The 15966-nt window shown below is 37.7% G+C and overlaps 1 protein-coding gene across 3 annotated transcripts in view; it reads right to left on the bottom strand.

Moving 5' to 3' along the window:
• Positions 1-15966, bottom strand: part of LOC134650170 (methylcytosine dioxygenase TET) — a 173774-nt gene that overhangs the window by 54475 nt on the left and 103333 nt on the right. Inside the window, exon 1 of one of the 3 annotated variants that reach the window (XM_063505024.1) lies at positions 2004-2252. The exons of the other annotated variants lie outside the window; for them this stretch is intronic. The gene's annotated coding sequence lies outside the window, so the exon portion shown is untranslated. Of the gene's footprint in view, positions 1-2003; positions 2253-15966 lie in introns of those variants that run through there. 3 annotated transcript variants of the gene reach the window in all.

The following is a 15966-nucleotide window of genomic DNA, read 5'->3' on the forward strand; positions in this document are numbered from 1 at the left end:
GATTTCGACGCCTCCCAATGCGAGGCCAGAGGATGAGCTGCAGGTAAGCATACAGCTAAGAATCGAACGCCAAGTGTAAGCTTAGCTGACGGCCGAACGCCTGGAGCGCCGATTGCGGCGCGCTTCTGTGCGAGGCCGAGCTGCAAGAGAGCAGAGCGAAGGCGCAGGCCGATAAAGACTGAAGCCATAGTGTTAACGATCTGGAGCTTTCCTGCGGGCGCATTCGTGCGACGCCAAAGGACGAGCTGCAATGGAGCTAAGATTGGATAAGGGCCAATGCTCAAGCGTTTTAAATCAGGCCGAAAGTTGAGCTCCAAACAGGGCCAAAAACTTGCAGATAGCGACTTAATTCCATGCGAGCGATGCAAGGCCAAAGATTGAGCTGCGAGAGAGCAAAGCTTGAAATTTGATCAGTGGCCAAGTTTAATTGAGACCCGATTCCGACGCCCTTCCGTGCGAAGCCAACGGCCAGACATTTGGACGTGGAAACGCTTATAATCTCAAAATTAACCCCATTTTATACCTTTTAAAGACGTTTAACCATGCTTGCAATGGTTAAATTCGCGGTAAATGACGGATGGTTGGCTGGCAAAATTAGTTATGCATTGGATCGGTAATCCAAAGATGTGGGTTCGAGCTCACGTTAGCCAGAGTTGATCACAGTTAATTTTTTCATTGTGATTGACATATATCTAGTGTATATATACAATCTATAAATTGTAATGTGGAACGTCCCACAATAAAAATGAAAGGAAATCAGTATGTTTATTACAAGCATATTGATGTTAAAATTGATATTAAATAATTTCGTTTCCCCAAGACTAGTAGCGCAGTTACTAGACAGATACGTTTGCATTTGCCTTCGATATTTTTGAATTATATGGGCCTAAAATACCTTTTGAATGCCTATAAACTATTCGAAGTGGCGCCGTTAATGATCTAAACTCGATTAAAAATATATTATCTGATTCCGAAAGTAGTAGTAACTACCAAGGTCACGCCGATGCCACGCCGATAGCGCAGCGTCGGCGGCGGCGGCGCGAAAATTTTGTCGGCGGCGGCGGCGCGCCGGCGCGGCGCTCATATCTAATCTCATATTGTCACTGTGACACAGTACAAAATGGGTAGGAAATTAAATTCTTTGACTGTAATTTTAAAACCTAAAAGTAAGCGATTAAATATTCTTCATTGCACCCATTTACATTTAAAATTACAAGGAAATTGAGAAGAAAAAATCTCTTCCAGACAACCTTTAAACGTTACAGTTTCGGATAAAAGTATATCAACAAAATCCCTTAATCAACGATTTGAGGAAACTTTATTTAAATTAGGTAGGTTCCATTATTTTTTTCAGCTAACCCATGGCCTTCATATGTTATGGATACTATTTTGTTTAGTGTCCTTTTTATCGGTACATTCCTAGGTAGGGGTGGTAAATTTGAACCTGTAGGTGTCTTTGACCATTATTAATATTATTATTTGTTAACAAGTCATGTATGTATGATTCATGACAGCCAGGTACCTGTATGCATAGAACGAGTAATTTCATAGAACTTAAATAAATGTATACTTTATTTGACAACAAATGCATTACCTAGGTAAGTTAATGTTTGATTTACCTAAGCTTTCAATCAAGTTGTGTTTTTTTATCCTAGAGACCTAGATAGATAGGTAGCCCCCGACCCAATCACCCTTCTTTTGACCCCATCATCCTTCTAAAATGACAGGTCTGTCCGACAAATTGGGGCAGTTGAACTGTCATTTTATTGGGATATAAAGACTAGGTTTAGTTATAGGCAACAAATGAAGACAAAACTTCTTCGGTAAGTATTTTTTTCTCGCCAAGTGCATCACACGTCAGTCGTCTGCAGCCAGCACGTGCAATGCTCTACATCTATCGATAACATCGCGTGCCTTACAGAGTATTGACCTTTTCACTTGCCTAGACGCGATTTAGCATCAAACCGGTTCCAGTTTCCCATAAAATTAAAAAGAAAACAAACCTTCAACAGCTGACGTTCCAAATCCAACTTTTAAAGTCACTGAAAATTTTACAATCACAGCACACGCGTTCGGAAACTTTATTTAAAAGTTGATCAAATTCGCGCGGCAAACCGTCAGTGATTTGCGAGTGACGATCGATAGTGCAGTCGAATCGATATGTTACGTAAGCACGTTGTGGCAGCGGCGTCGCACGTGACTGAAGACTGGCGATGTGCCGGAGCGCGCCGCGCCGCGACTCCGCGCCCCGCGCCCCCGCACAATAGATACGCTACAAGTCGTACGTATAACACACTTGATAAACAAATTACAAATTTTAGATAGCTACCGTGAGAGCTTTAATAGGTTTTCTTAAAGTCTTTTCTGTCTTTTGTAGCGTATACACATTTGTTATGGAGGTCTTTAGAGTTTATCTTTTATTTTGAAGGCGTAAAGTTTTTTAATATCCAAACACTTTATAAAGGCTTTTAAGTACCTACCCGCTTTAGAAAGTAAGCGTCTGTCTAATATGTAACTTTTACACTTTGAAAATGTTTTTGTGAGCAATTATGTATATTTTTGTTTTACACGTATACTTTCTTTATTAAATGCTATCAGACTATAAGACTAGCTAATATTTAGGTATTTATTTTTATATGTATTCATACTATACCATACCTAGCTAGCTTTACATACCTTTGAGTTAAACAAACATCGATATCAAGCACAAACTTCCGGAATAACCCCTATTAGTTTTTTTATAAAAACTTATTTTTATCAATGGCTGAGCTGGGAGTGCTTTTCAGGGCGCAAGATGACTAGCTACCGCATCATGGTGCTACGCCAATTTTCACGCAACTCATGATTCTAGCATATGTAGGTAGGTACTACGCGCTATGGCGGCCTATAAAGTCTAACAACGTTTCTCTACAAACGCATAAAACATTTACTAAACAAGTCAACATAAAAATAAATAATAACGGAAGGTAAATAATGTAACTAGCGCTGTTCCCTACCAGCTTAAGTAGTATTAAATATGAGGCATTATTCAAATTTTGCTAGAGAATTAGCAAACAGGCAACTGACACGCGACCAGACGATATAAATGGCCGCTAAGTACAGGTATTTACGTTATTTTTTAGCTTAATAAGACCGTAAATAATTTGTTATATTTGTAAAGCGAAATATGAATGTTTAAGGGCCACTTGCACCATTCACTAACCCGGGGTTAACCGGTTAAACATGGGAGTTACCATGGTTACCAGTACAATTTGACACTAGGTTAACGATTTAACCACTTAATGTGGAATACACAACATGTAGTGGAACTAGTGGAATGGTGCAAGTGGGCCTAAATTGTTTAACCTGTTGAGAGTTATTTGTATGTGCAAGTAATATTTTAAAGAAATATTTTAATGAAATTGTAAATAAATGCTTACGGAAGTATTTCCTATTGAAAAAAAATCATATACTTACACAGGCAATGAGGTATATAATGCATCTCACCAAAAGAAGAATACAAGTGCAAAAAAAACTAAATGAAGCGGCGCTAGATCTCAACCTCGCGACGAGTGTGCTTGCGAGTCCACTAATAAGAATGTGCATCCTATACTTCTAGATATGACTCTATTTATTCTAAATGTGAACATTTAGAATAAATAGTCATATCTAGAGAGTGAACTCTTACGCCATAGGAAATACACTGGCGGCGCGATTCGGGAAATGAATTAGACATTAACTAGATACGATATAGTAAAAATATGTGACGTCCCACGAGAAAAGGTACCCATGGCGGTTGGTGCTTACGCTATTATTAACGCCGCTCCAATATTATTGCGGCGCTATGCGACGTAAGCGCCAGCCGCCATAAGGTACCTTTTGCCGTGGAACGTCACATATCTTTACTATTTCATATCTATTGAATCTCTAATTCAATTCCCGAATCGCGGCGCTAGCCGCCATAGGGTACCTTTTGCCGTGGAACGTCACATATCTTTACTATATCGTATCTAGTTAATCTCTAATTCATTTCCTGAATCGAGCCGTGGGTATGAACAATAGATTCAGATTACTTTACCTGTCTACCCCGACCCCTGATAGACTCGCGGCAGCAATACATTTAAATTTAAAAACAAAATCTCAATTTCAAATTGGTACTCTTTGACATTTCGTAAGTTTGTTTTCTGCTTTTCTGTACCATTTCCGGTAATGAGCAATTAAGTTGCCGCGGGATCCGGCTACGGAACTCGTAGCGCTACGAGATGGTACTTATGCAAAATAGGCCAATATTTCATCGCTCCTACGTCTATTGCAGCCAGTATTATCATAACAATCGCTTATGTTATGTACGAACTAGGTACATTATATGCCGCGTAAGTGCACATACCTAGTTCCTTGCACTAGGTACACTACGGTAGGGGAACGTTCAATAACCTGAAGATTTAGGACGTATTGCAACAACTTATCAAAGAGACTACCAACTTATATTTAAGTGCTAAGTTTGGCATATCTCGTACAGTGTGTATATTCACATTATCACTACATAGTATAAAACAAAGTCACTTTCCGCTGTCTGTCTGTCCGTCTGTATGTATGCTTAGATCTTTAAAACTCCGCAACGGATTATGATGCGGTTTTTTTAAAATAGAGTGATTTAAGAGGAAGGTTTATGTATAATTTGTTAACCCGTGCGAAGCCGGGGCGGGTCGCTAGTAACATATAAAGCATTGTTTCAAAATTACTCATTCAACATAATAAATAACACTACTTTCTTCAAAAGATAAACCCGAGAATATCAGAACACGAGCGCAAAGCAGAACGTCATACTTCAATTGCTTCTAGATTCCTTTTGACAAGTCTGCCCCGCATATTAGGGAAATAGATCGGTTCTGTTATCGATTGTGCAACTGACGGACGGCTCGATGCATCGGTGCGGGATGGCACTATAGCGCTCGCCCCGCGGTAGAGCGTATCCAAACGCACCGACCCTTTAAAAACAAAACGTTCTTATTTTGAATTTACGATTTAAACTTTTTATTTTCTGTCTGTAGTGGCAAACGAGTTTAATTTCAAGGACAAGATTGGAGTTGAGTGTGTGCCTGTGCATCCGCATTAATACGAAATGTGGCAGCTATGTGCCGTTACGTCTGGCAGACGGTAGACGGGTATGTGGCCGTGGGCAACATTATACAACTGAATATGCAATTAAATGAGGGCAGTTTCAGGGTGCGCGAGCGAGACAGCCGTCTTCCACCACTCGATATTTATTGAACAAGTTTATAACTACGTGTATTAGACGAACGAGTTCGTACAACGTTTTCTCATTTTCCCGGACGAAACTTTTCTAATATTATAGTTTCATTCATATTGTCGGTAGTTTCGCGGAGTTTCCTTTCGTGGAAAATGAAAGACTATTTCCATAACTATTATTTCGCTTTTATTGCTTTGTTAGTTTCTTTTGCTTCAAATAGATTTGTTAAGTTAGGAGTTTTGTATTTTATCGCTTGGAAATAATGTTTGTTCTTGGAAAGTGTTAAATAAAGTTTCTTATTTCCTGCGCCTTATCGTACAATACAGGGTGACGCATTTAGATCGGTCAGTATGGGAAAATCTGAAACTATAAGACATACGACGATCTCTTCTTAGGAACCATGTCATCGATTTTAGTAACAAGAAAAACTGCATTCATACATTTAAATTTTTTTTATGTAAAATGTATTGAAAAAAATGGTGGCCATTTCGAAAACATACTAAAATAAATTAAAGGATATGAAAACAATGCATTTTATTCATTTCAGACTGATGTCTGAAATGAATAACAACATGATTGTTTCATAGTAACATTTACTGCTTAAGACCTACACAATCGATATCTAAATAGAAATAATTTTAGATTTTTTTTTTTTCAAAACGTCCGGGTTCGATTCCCGAGCTGAGTACACATTTTTTTTTAATGTATGAATGCAGTTTTTCTTGTTACTAAAACCGATGACATGGTTCCTAAGAAGAGATCGTCGTATGTCTTATAGTTTCAGATTTTCCCATACTGACCGATCTGAATGCGCCACCCTGTATAATATTATGGTAGGTGTATTAACACAATGTGAACCACGAAACGGTGGGACTAAAATTTACAATTCAAATGTAGAATGCAGTTTACTTTTCTATTCGTTATTAATAATGTAACAGTCACTCTCGCTCGCGGAGTGGCTGTCTGGATGCAGCCTTGACCGCGCCGTAGAAAAAGGTAGAAAACCACAGAAACAGAACGGTCTAAATCTAAATATAATAGGTCAACGGCGTGGACATCGTGAGTAATTGGGATACGACTGATATTTACAAACGGTTTATAGCTTAATTTCTAATGCTGGTAGTAGTTGCTCTAAATGGTAGAATATAAATAATGACTAAAATTTATTTTGGAAGTGTTTTCTAACCAAAAGTAATTATTATATAGGTATGTTTTTATTACTTTTGGGTTAATATGTACACTTTAGGCGAGAAGAAAAAACGCAGCATTAACAGAGATATCTAAAGTCACTATTACTTACTTTAATATTGTAATTTAAAAAAAACATATTTTCGCTAGCGTAAATTCTCAAGTAGCTAAAGAAAACATAAGATAAGGTAATGTATGACTAAATGGGATCGAATTGAATGTAAATGTTGATTTTTAATTATGTGAAGCTTTGCAATTTATGCAAGGCGGCGTCTCAGTTTTCTGAGTAAATATTGCGAGCGAAGCCAGGCGTGGCACATAGCGACTGTTATGATTGGAGAAATATTATTTTAAGTAACTAATTAATAATATTATTACAAGTTTTACATTTATATAGGTACCTATATTGCTAGGAATAAAACAATTTATGAGTTTTTTTACGGAAAACCAATATGCTACTAAAACCGGTTGAAAAATATAAAAGAAGGGATACGCAAAAAAAATAAAACTCTAAATACCATAAGTTCACAAGACCTACTTAACTATAGTTCGATCCGTAAATTAATTCGATATTGACTGATTACTTTTGTATTATTTCCAAAACCAGACGTACACTATAGGTACTCACTATTTCTGTAATCCTTTTCCTTTTAACAACACTATATACATTATTAGAGAACGCAGACAATTTACAACTTACGCAAGTAACGGCGACGCGAAGTTTCATTAGAAAAAGTTCTTTGTCGCAGAGTTTTTCCACAATGGTTGTAATTAAAAGTTCCGCTTTGTGGCGCAAAAAGGGCCAAACTTGCCATTAACAAGTTCTCGGGGCTTGCATGCCGCGGCTGACGGCCGATGCACTGTTTTGCCCGCGTTCTGGGGTTATCTGCGATTGTGCCCACTTTATAGCTTAAGTTTATGAATTAGAAATACCGCCTTACCCGGTATACAAAAATAGAAAAAGCATGTATCTTTGCATGGTAGGCCTATGCGACAGTACATGCTGTGGAACCATAGGGAGTAATTGGATCTTTACCATGAGAATTATAATTTTTAGGAAAGGATTTCTGGTATCATAGCTCGGCGCGGATCCAGATCTTGTTTCAGGTTTAAGAGAAAAATTTTACTAGGCGCTATAAAATGAAACACTTCACTGGCCGTCTAGAAAAAATTGTTAAAACACAGTACAACTCATGTCTCATTAAATTGTCCCAGGGTCCCAGGATTTAATAAAACTCCGCTCGGCGGTAAACAAAATATGGTTTATAATCTACCAGGAAGCTGTCTAAAGTTTAGATTGAATTGCTGCACATTTTTAAATCAAATAAGTTGACTAAACGCGCGAGGAGCGAATAAATCAAGGAAGTTGTTCAATCAGGTCCATTTCCTTGGTTGAAGACTGCAGAATGCAATTCCAGTTGCGTCCCAGCGTTTACCGCTTATTTCGTACTATACATATATGGAAACTGTTATCTTCGAGTATATATGTCACTTGTCCCTTGTTTTGCAAAAGATTGATATCAAAAATTCCACCTGAATCCCATACCCTATTTTACCTATTTATACGACTGAAATACACTCTTTTACTTGCAATTTTCGTCCATAAAATAAAGTTCTTTAACAGCCTTATTAAATCTGAAACTTTAATCACGTGCATACAACGCAGCACATAATCCAACCAAACCTGCCAAATATCGTCTTACAATTAATGATGCTATGCGGAAATTAAGCGCTATGGGGAGGCAGTGGGGTAGACGACCCCCTGGTAGGGGGCAATCTAGCGAGTCTGTCTGAAATATCTAGGCCTAGGAAACGCATTAGGCCCGCAGATAGCCTGCTACGGTCCGAAATGCATACTGAATATCGTCCTGAATTATCGATTGTTTTAGTACATTTGGATTACCGAGACGATTCGATGGATATTTACTGGAATGTTAATAGTAAGTAGCTGGTATTATTTTGATACCTAAAGTACGTATATGGTTTTAATATATGTAACGTAACATTAGACCCCAACATCTATTAATGATTTTGCTATCAAACAGTATGAGGATCTTTAATCATGGTTTCTAGTAGCTATATATCTAGTAGGTATTAGGCAGCCGTTTTTGCAAAAACAAGATACGTAGGAAAGTACATAGCAATAAAGACGAACATTTATTATTTAAGAAATATTGTCCAAAAATGACCAACACACGACTCGCCGGCTACTTTCTTAGCTGCGAAAACTATTAGACAACTTATGATTTCGAGTACTCGTACCTCTATTCAAAATGCGGAGAAGGAATGCAAATCTCTATATAATTCTGTTATTGGCTCGTGATATATTATCAAGTTTAAATTAATTTCGCCACCCCCGCTATCGCGCTGATATATTGAGGATGTTTAATTAAAATATCTTTAAGTGATTTAGTGAGGAATCGATAATTGTCGGTTCAAGGCGAATTTATCGGTCCTGTTTGTTTAGATAGCTCTGATTTACGAGAATATTGAAATTGTTTGCTATTGATAATGACATTGCGGGGTCCTACCATTCTAAATATAATAGGATTTTCATGTGTCGAGCGAGATGAAACAGTAGGGACTTTAAAATATAAGACTATTGAGGTTAGGGTTAGTAGCATTATGTGTGTGTCATATCATACCTCCCTGCACGCATACGACCAGGGAGGTACAATACGAAAATTAATATTATTATCAAAAATAACTTAGTTTTATCCCTCATCCGCATACGTTGGCGAGAAAATAGAGCATCATATAAAATTTATATTTTTCATACATGAAGCTGGATCGCATTAACATTATCTCATAGCGCCGGCAAATAGGTATTTATAGGAGTTCTATGAGCTAACTCGATTCATTGCTGCATCGACGTGCTGCGGGATACAATTTCGAAAGAAAATTAAATTTCCCGTTCACCCGGAAAAAGTTATAACGCGTAAGACGTGTAGGGATGCTTTGTCCGACGTTTTGTCTTGAGAATTAACCGTTATTGTATTGCAAAATTGTGCTGTGCGTGTATAGTTGAGTTGATGAGCACAAATTTGCCACACGAAAGCTGCTTGTATTGACACTATCTTACGGCCAAATAGAATCTCACCGCTTTACAAATTCACACATTTGTACCTAACCTAACACTAACACGTCGCTAATAGGAACCCTATTAAGGCACATAACACAAAGTACGTGCGCTTAAGAGGCTTAGCAGTCGACTTTTAATATATCTCGGATTACCCGCCGCTCTGAAATCTGTTTTATGGGAGGATTACTTCCTTGCGCCTGGCATAAAATCCTCCAACCGTTTTATTGCTCTTCCAATATTTATGTTGCCAAATTGTGCTTAAATTTCGCAACAGATCCTTCAGGTCACGGGTTTTATATCTTTACAATATGTATAATATAATAATACATATGTACTTAGGTACATACTTGGCTTGTATTACTTAATTCTGCTGCCAGTGCTGCCTAGTTTAAAAAACCCTTTTTAAACTTCTTCTTTAACGATATTATCTTTAAAGAGCAAGTAAAAAGAAAAGTAAAAAATCAGCTATAGCTGAGCCGAGAATCAAACCCGGGGATTGACCAAAACAACGTTCTAACATCGACTATTCGATCTTTTACTAGATTGCTGCGGCGGTAGCACGGTCGCATTTTTATCGCTTGTCACCATGCGTCCTGTCACGTTCTGACAAGTATGTAATTGCGAAAGCGACGGGCATAGTGACAGTCGATAAAAATTTAACCATGCTGCGCCCGCTGGTTTTCAACTCGCATTAAATACAGTGACAGTGAGTATTCATTAATTTCTTTCCAATTAATTCGGAATTAGTCACTATAGAATCGCATGATATGGCTCCGACTTTACCAGAATTTGTGATCATTAGCCACTTAAAAAAACTTCGCACAGTAATTTAAATTGTTTTTAAAGTACAAAATAATGGCACAAGTCACAGGACATTAAATAACTTTTTCGTAACACGGTAGATAATATGTAAATGGTGTCGTAAAAGTTTCTTGAAATTGACATTGCTATGCATAATTCATCTCGGCCTACATTGTAGGCATAACCATTTTATGTGCCCATGTTTTTGCATTGTATACTAGGATGTTTTTAATTTTATATCCATTGTCTGAACAAATTTCAACAATAGGCCCTCTTTATTTTGTTAAACTAATTGTAAGTAAGTACTATAATATGCACAGAAAAGTAATGTTTTTCATAAGTTTATGATTCACGAGAGCTTATATTCGACAATAAATATCAAATCGAAATTGCTCACATGTGACACCCCTAGAATAGCCAGAGTTCGTAGTCTATAGTGACCGCTTCCCATATCAGGCGGGCCGTACGTTTGTTTGCTATCATTGCAAATACAGGTTTAACGACCCGTATCATTTTGTTTAGGAAACTTACGTAGTTACACATTTTCCTGTAATAATTTTCTACAGGATACCTACCTAGGTGCTCTTTTACATATCTTCCGTGGATTTTAAAGACTTCCGTTATTATATGCAGAAGAAAGTAGGCAACTGAATATAATCCGAGTATTGGCACTCGTAGCAGGTAAGTTAATAGATTATTTATACTTGTACTGGCTCTTTATGTCTTTTGTTTCTCAGGTATAACGGAGAACAAATATTAGGACAAATAATTTTATTGTAATTTCGAATTTTCATCATTATTTTCGAACATTCGAGGAAGCGCTGGTGGCCTAGCGGTGAGAGCGTGCGACTTGCAATCCGGAGTTCGCGGGTTCGAACCCTGGCTCGTACCAATGAGTTTTTCGGAACTTATGTACGAAATATCATTTGATATTTACCAGTCGCTTTTCGGTGGAGGAAAACATCGTGAGGAAACCGGACTAATCCCAATACGGTCCTAGTTTACCCTCTGGGTTGGAAGGTCAGATGGCAGTCGCTTTCGTAAAAACTACTGCCCACGCCAATTACTGGAATTAGTTGCCAACCGGACCCCAGGCTCCCATGAGCCGTGGCAAAATGCCGGGACAACGCGAGGAAGATGATGTAATTTCGAACCTTCTGCCTATACAGAGAGTAACGTTTTATTTTTGTTATATTTAGTACCTATTGTCCATTATATGTACATAGGTTCGTTTGCACACACGTAAAATTTAAAAACTATAACTCAAAATATTCAAAACCTGGTACATCACGTTCCTCTAGTACAGGCATGCTAAAAAACCAATGGTGCGTATATTTTTTTCGTAGCAGGCGCAAACAGAGTGGTTGTCAAAGAGATTCGTGTGAAAATTCACAGCGTCCGTGTTAGCGCGGAACGTGCGGCCGCGATACCGACCGGCGGCACAGAATAGAAAATAGTACCCTAAACAGAATTCCCACTGTCGAACAAAGCTGATATTTCACAGGGGAAGGTCACGAACCATGCTGAACATAAGTTCTCTTACTCTTTAGACTGTGCCTTGAGATCGCAACCTGAACAAATTGATATCCCATCACCCTAACGCCACAGAGCTGTAGAATAAGAAGCGATGCTAAAAGAATTTTCCCAGCGTAGTCACAGTTCTGCAGTTCAGCAACCGAGTTTCTGTCTCCTTGAAAACATTACATTACAAAGTACGAAGTCGCAGGCTTGATCTTGGTATTATTTATATTTAATTCAAAATTCATTTCGATACGTTAAATTTTGGAGAAGAAAACTGTCGAGAGAGGAATCTCCATCCATTAAAGGGGAAGCAAGTTTTTTCAAAATTATTTTCCGGATTTATATAAAAAATGGTAAGTAAGTACCTAGTTAGTAGTTTCACTTCTTAAAGGCTTTTCGAAACAATTATTTTATTTATATAATTTTATTTTATTCGGGACGCTAAGAAACTCATTTGAGTCTGGCTTGCCTACGGGACAGGCTGAGCCTAGTGAAGGATAGAGCAAACTACATTGTATATTCCTTAGCCGAGGTACGTATTGTCAACTGTATTCAGTTAGGAAAATCTTGCCCATTTAACACCCTTGTAAATTACTTTGCGTACCTACAATAATTTTTTGAATTTCTTTTCAAGTTCAAATGGTAAATACGTGGACAAAGAGCCCGCTGTTTGTTATCGCCTGGTGTAGTGCGGCTGACGTGTGACCGCACTTGTTGCTCTGCTCTGGAGCCGGATTATTTTTAACTCGACAGTGTTTGAGGCTCGCCTCAGCGATAGGCATCTGCCAATTTCGATACATTGCCTATGACAGCTGCTAGGTTTAGCTTTGTGCATACGAGTGACGGTGAATTTGCGCTTGGGCATGTTTAAGATATTTCACTGTTTTGGTCAATTTTAAGGGAAAGAACTGTCGGTCGAATAAAATATTAGGTATATTGAGATATAAAGTCAGCTGCGTGTGGTAAACTTTGCTCTAGATTGCAAAATAATTTAGGTGAAAAATGAGTACCTATTTAATTTAATTCAATGCCCTGTTTTCATACTTTAAATTACCCCCTGACACAGTCGAGCAATACAAATCATCATTTCAGTGCCATTATAGCTGAATTCCAAGCCCGTTCCAAATAGGTACTCAGATTCACTAGATTTATATCGACCGTGATTACCTTTTGTATTGTTATCGAGCTCGCGATATTTCGACTCATTTACATGCATCTTGTGCACGGGTAACTAAAGATAGCGGGTGGGTGTCAAAGTTGATATAAATCGTGAAACTAACCGTGAATCATTCAAAACTGTTATGTACTAAGATTATTCCAAATTCCCACTGCGCAGATAAAATGACAAGAAGAAGACCGATTAAAGAAGCCTTCACGATCACGGCAGGAAATAAACCGCTTATCAGTCGGGCAGGCTTTAATCGTCTATTAGCGGGCGACACTTGGATTCACTTGTTGCACCCTGCAGCTCGCCTGAGGGCACTTGTCTGATTTGAGGAGACGTCCACTGATTGTATAATTACGAGCTTAACCTTTTTAAGGATGTTAAGTCGTTTTTTCATCGACGAGGCAGATTTTGTTATATGGTGATGGTGCCTCTTGCGAATTTCTCGTTGGTATTTTGTTTTTTCCAGTCGTATTTTGTTACGACCGCCTTTTGTCACATTCGCTTTTCATTTTATACTCGCTTTCGTTGATGGAAAAACTGTGCAAGTGATATTAAAGGTTAAAAATATGTTGAATTCAATCTCACCATTATTATACAAAAAATATGTATATGTACATTTTGCTACCAATAAAAGGCAATACAATGTCAGCAACCAAATTACGTAATCGCGCAACTTTCATCAGGGCAAATAGGTCATCTAGTTAATAGCATCAATATATGTATAACAAAAGCATACATCGGTAGGTACCTACCTATAATCCACTTAATAGGTTGCGCGTAAATCCATATTTTACATGAAATTAAATATGAAGGACGTGACCATGGTCACGCTCGATAAATTCCACAATTTGTGCTATTCCAAAGGTCTCATTTGACATTTCCACGGCACACACTAGTAGGAATTTTCATTAGTAAACGCTGCATTCCACGCTGCTTTATGACTTTAACATGCATTTTTAAGTAACATTGTATTAAATTATACTGAGCATAATGATTTTGGATTGTGATACTAGGTATAAAAAAGTAATGATAGCATTGTTCGAGTGGTAATTAGTGACTTTAATACGGCTTTGCAGTTGTTTTTGCTTTAAACTAACACATGTCTTATATACATATTAATTTCCAGTGACCACTAATTTCTTTGTTAATGCAATCACATTAGCGATGTTAACCACATCCGCGTTCCCTAATGTGCATCAGCCACGTGACGCTCACGTGATAAACCGCTATTAATTAAAAAGAAAAACCCCACTTTCCGAACGAGTGCCGCTCAAAAATTGCCAATCTCTCTCAGCAAATTGCAAAGCAAATTCCTCTCCTTGAAAATTGCGTCTGATATAAAAGTGTAATAGCTTGTTCCTTCGAGGTTTTCCGATTCAAAGGTCTTTGGATACTCAGTGTCTGGCCGTTTCAGCATATTGGCTAGTTAGTTGAGAATGCACGAAAACATAATATGCATGTACAAGTACAAGCTCAGATAAGGGAGGGTCTGTGCATGTGTGAGTGCCAGACAGCCGGCACAATAGACCATTGTTGTGAAGTACTTTTTTTGAGTCTTGTATATTGGCAGCCTTGAGTTAAGACGACTTCGAAAAGTTTTCCTTCCGCTTTTCAGCTTTTTTAATTCGGTAAAATGGCTTTTATTTTACTTTGCAACATGCCTGAAAGAATTAAGAGTTCTAAGAGTTATTATTAAGTTATTCACAGACATATAATTATTATTTATTGTCTACGTTTTTGCTGAAAATAATTACGATTAATTTATTATAATTTACATTTTAGCACCAAGATCTCTGATAATGTTAAAGTTTCCTTGATTATATAATAAGCTTTCTATTAAATGTAAGATAGGTACAGTCGCCATCAGATATATCGGAGCGACCAAGGCGCTCACAAATATCTGAACACGCATCTATTGGCGTTAGAGTGCGTGTTCAGATATTGTGAACACCTTGGTCGCTCCGATATATCTGATGGCGACTGTACCTGAAAACAACTTATTTTGGCTGCGATAGTGAGTACCTATACCTATTCTCTTACATGTTTACGAGGCAATTGAAGGAGTTCGTTTGTTCCGGCAATAGGAGATCCCCTCGTGAATTCGGAATAAAATATTTAACGACGCCAACATTGCGAAAAGTTATGAATTTTGAAATATCCTCAGAAAATTACGACTTGCGTACGATCCGTGTAAAAAAATTAATAAAACCGTTTGTAATATTTTGAAGATATTTCGGGTCATAATAATTTAAAACTAATTCAGAGTTGTGCATAGAGAAGCAGTATAATGCATTAATATAAGTTCGTAGTAATAGTTTAGAGTAACTATCCAATAGCAGCGGGTGCCACCCACCACCCCTTTAATACTGCGCTCGGAAATTAAATTAAATTCTGCCATCCAATTTCTTCGCGAAAGAAAACTTTTAATTGCAGATTTTCGAACGTGCGCTTTCATATTTTGGCGCGCAAAGTGATTTTTGTGAGTAAAAAAAACAATAATAAAGTTGGTATTGATCGGCGCAGAGCGCATGCGCGAATCGGCAAAATTTGCAATTACAAAGTGCGCTGTGGAAATTTCGCCCGAGCTGGTATAATTCGGAGGGCGGACGGGCGAGTTTCGCCTGCCAGCCGACCGCCATATTTGAAAATAAATTTAAGTTAGCGCCATTTTCGAATATTGCTCGTTTTTATGCTCGTTAAGTTAAGAAGGCGTGGGTAAGTAAATAAATGTAAATTGCGGCGTTATTTTCAGTAAACTGGTTTTTGAATAATGAAGTTGAAACTTGGATAAAATAATGACTTGATTATTGTACCTCATGTAAATGTATAACATATTAGTATACTTTACTATAAATAAATTTGAGTGGAAATTCAGTTTATTTTGTAACTCACAATTTTGATCGTATTTAACTTTTTAAACTTCTAAAAACTAATTACCAAATGAATCCTTCGGAGTCACAAGGCACATTCTAAAAC

This window comes from Cydia amplana, chromosome 8, assembly GCF_948474715.1.
Source record: "Cydia amplana chromosome 8, ilCydAmpl1.1, whole genome shotgun sequence".
Taxonomy (NCBI): Eukaryota; Metazoa; Arthropoda; class Insecta; order Lepidoptera; family Tortricidae; genus Cydia; species Cydia amplana.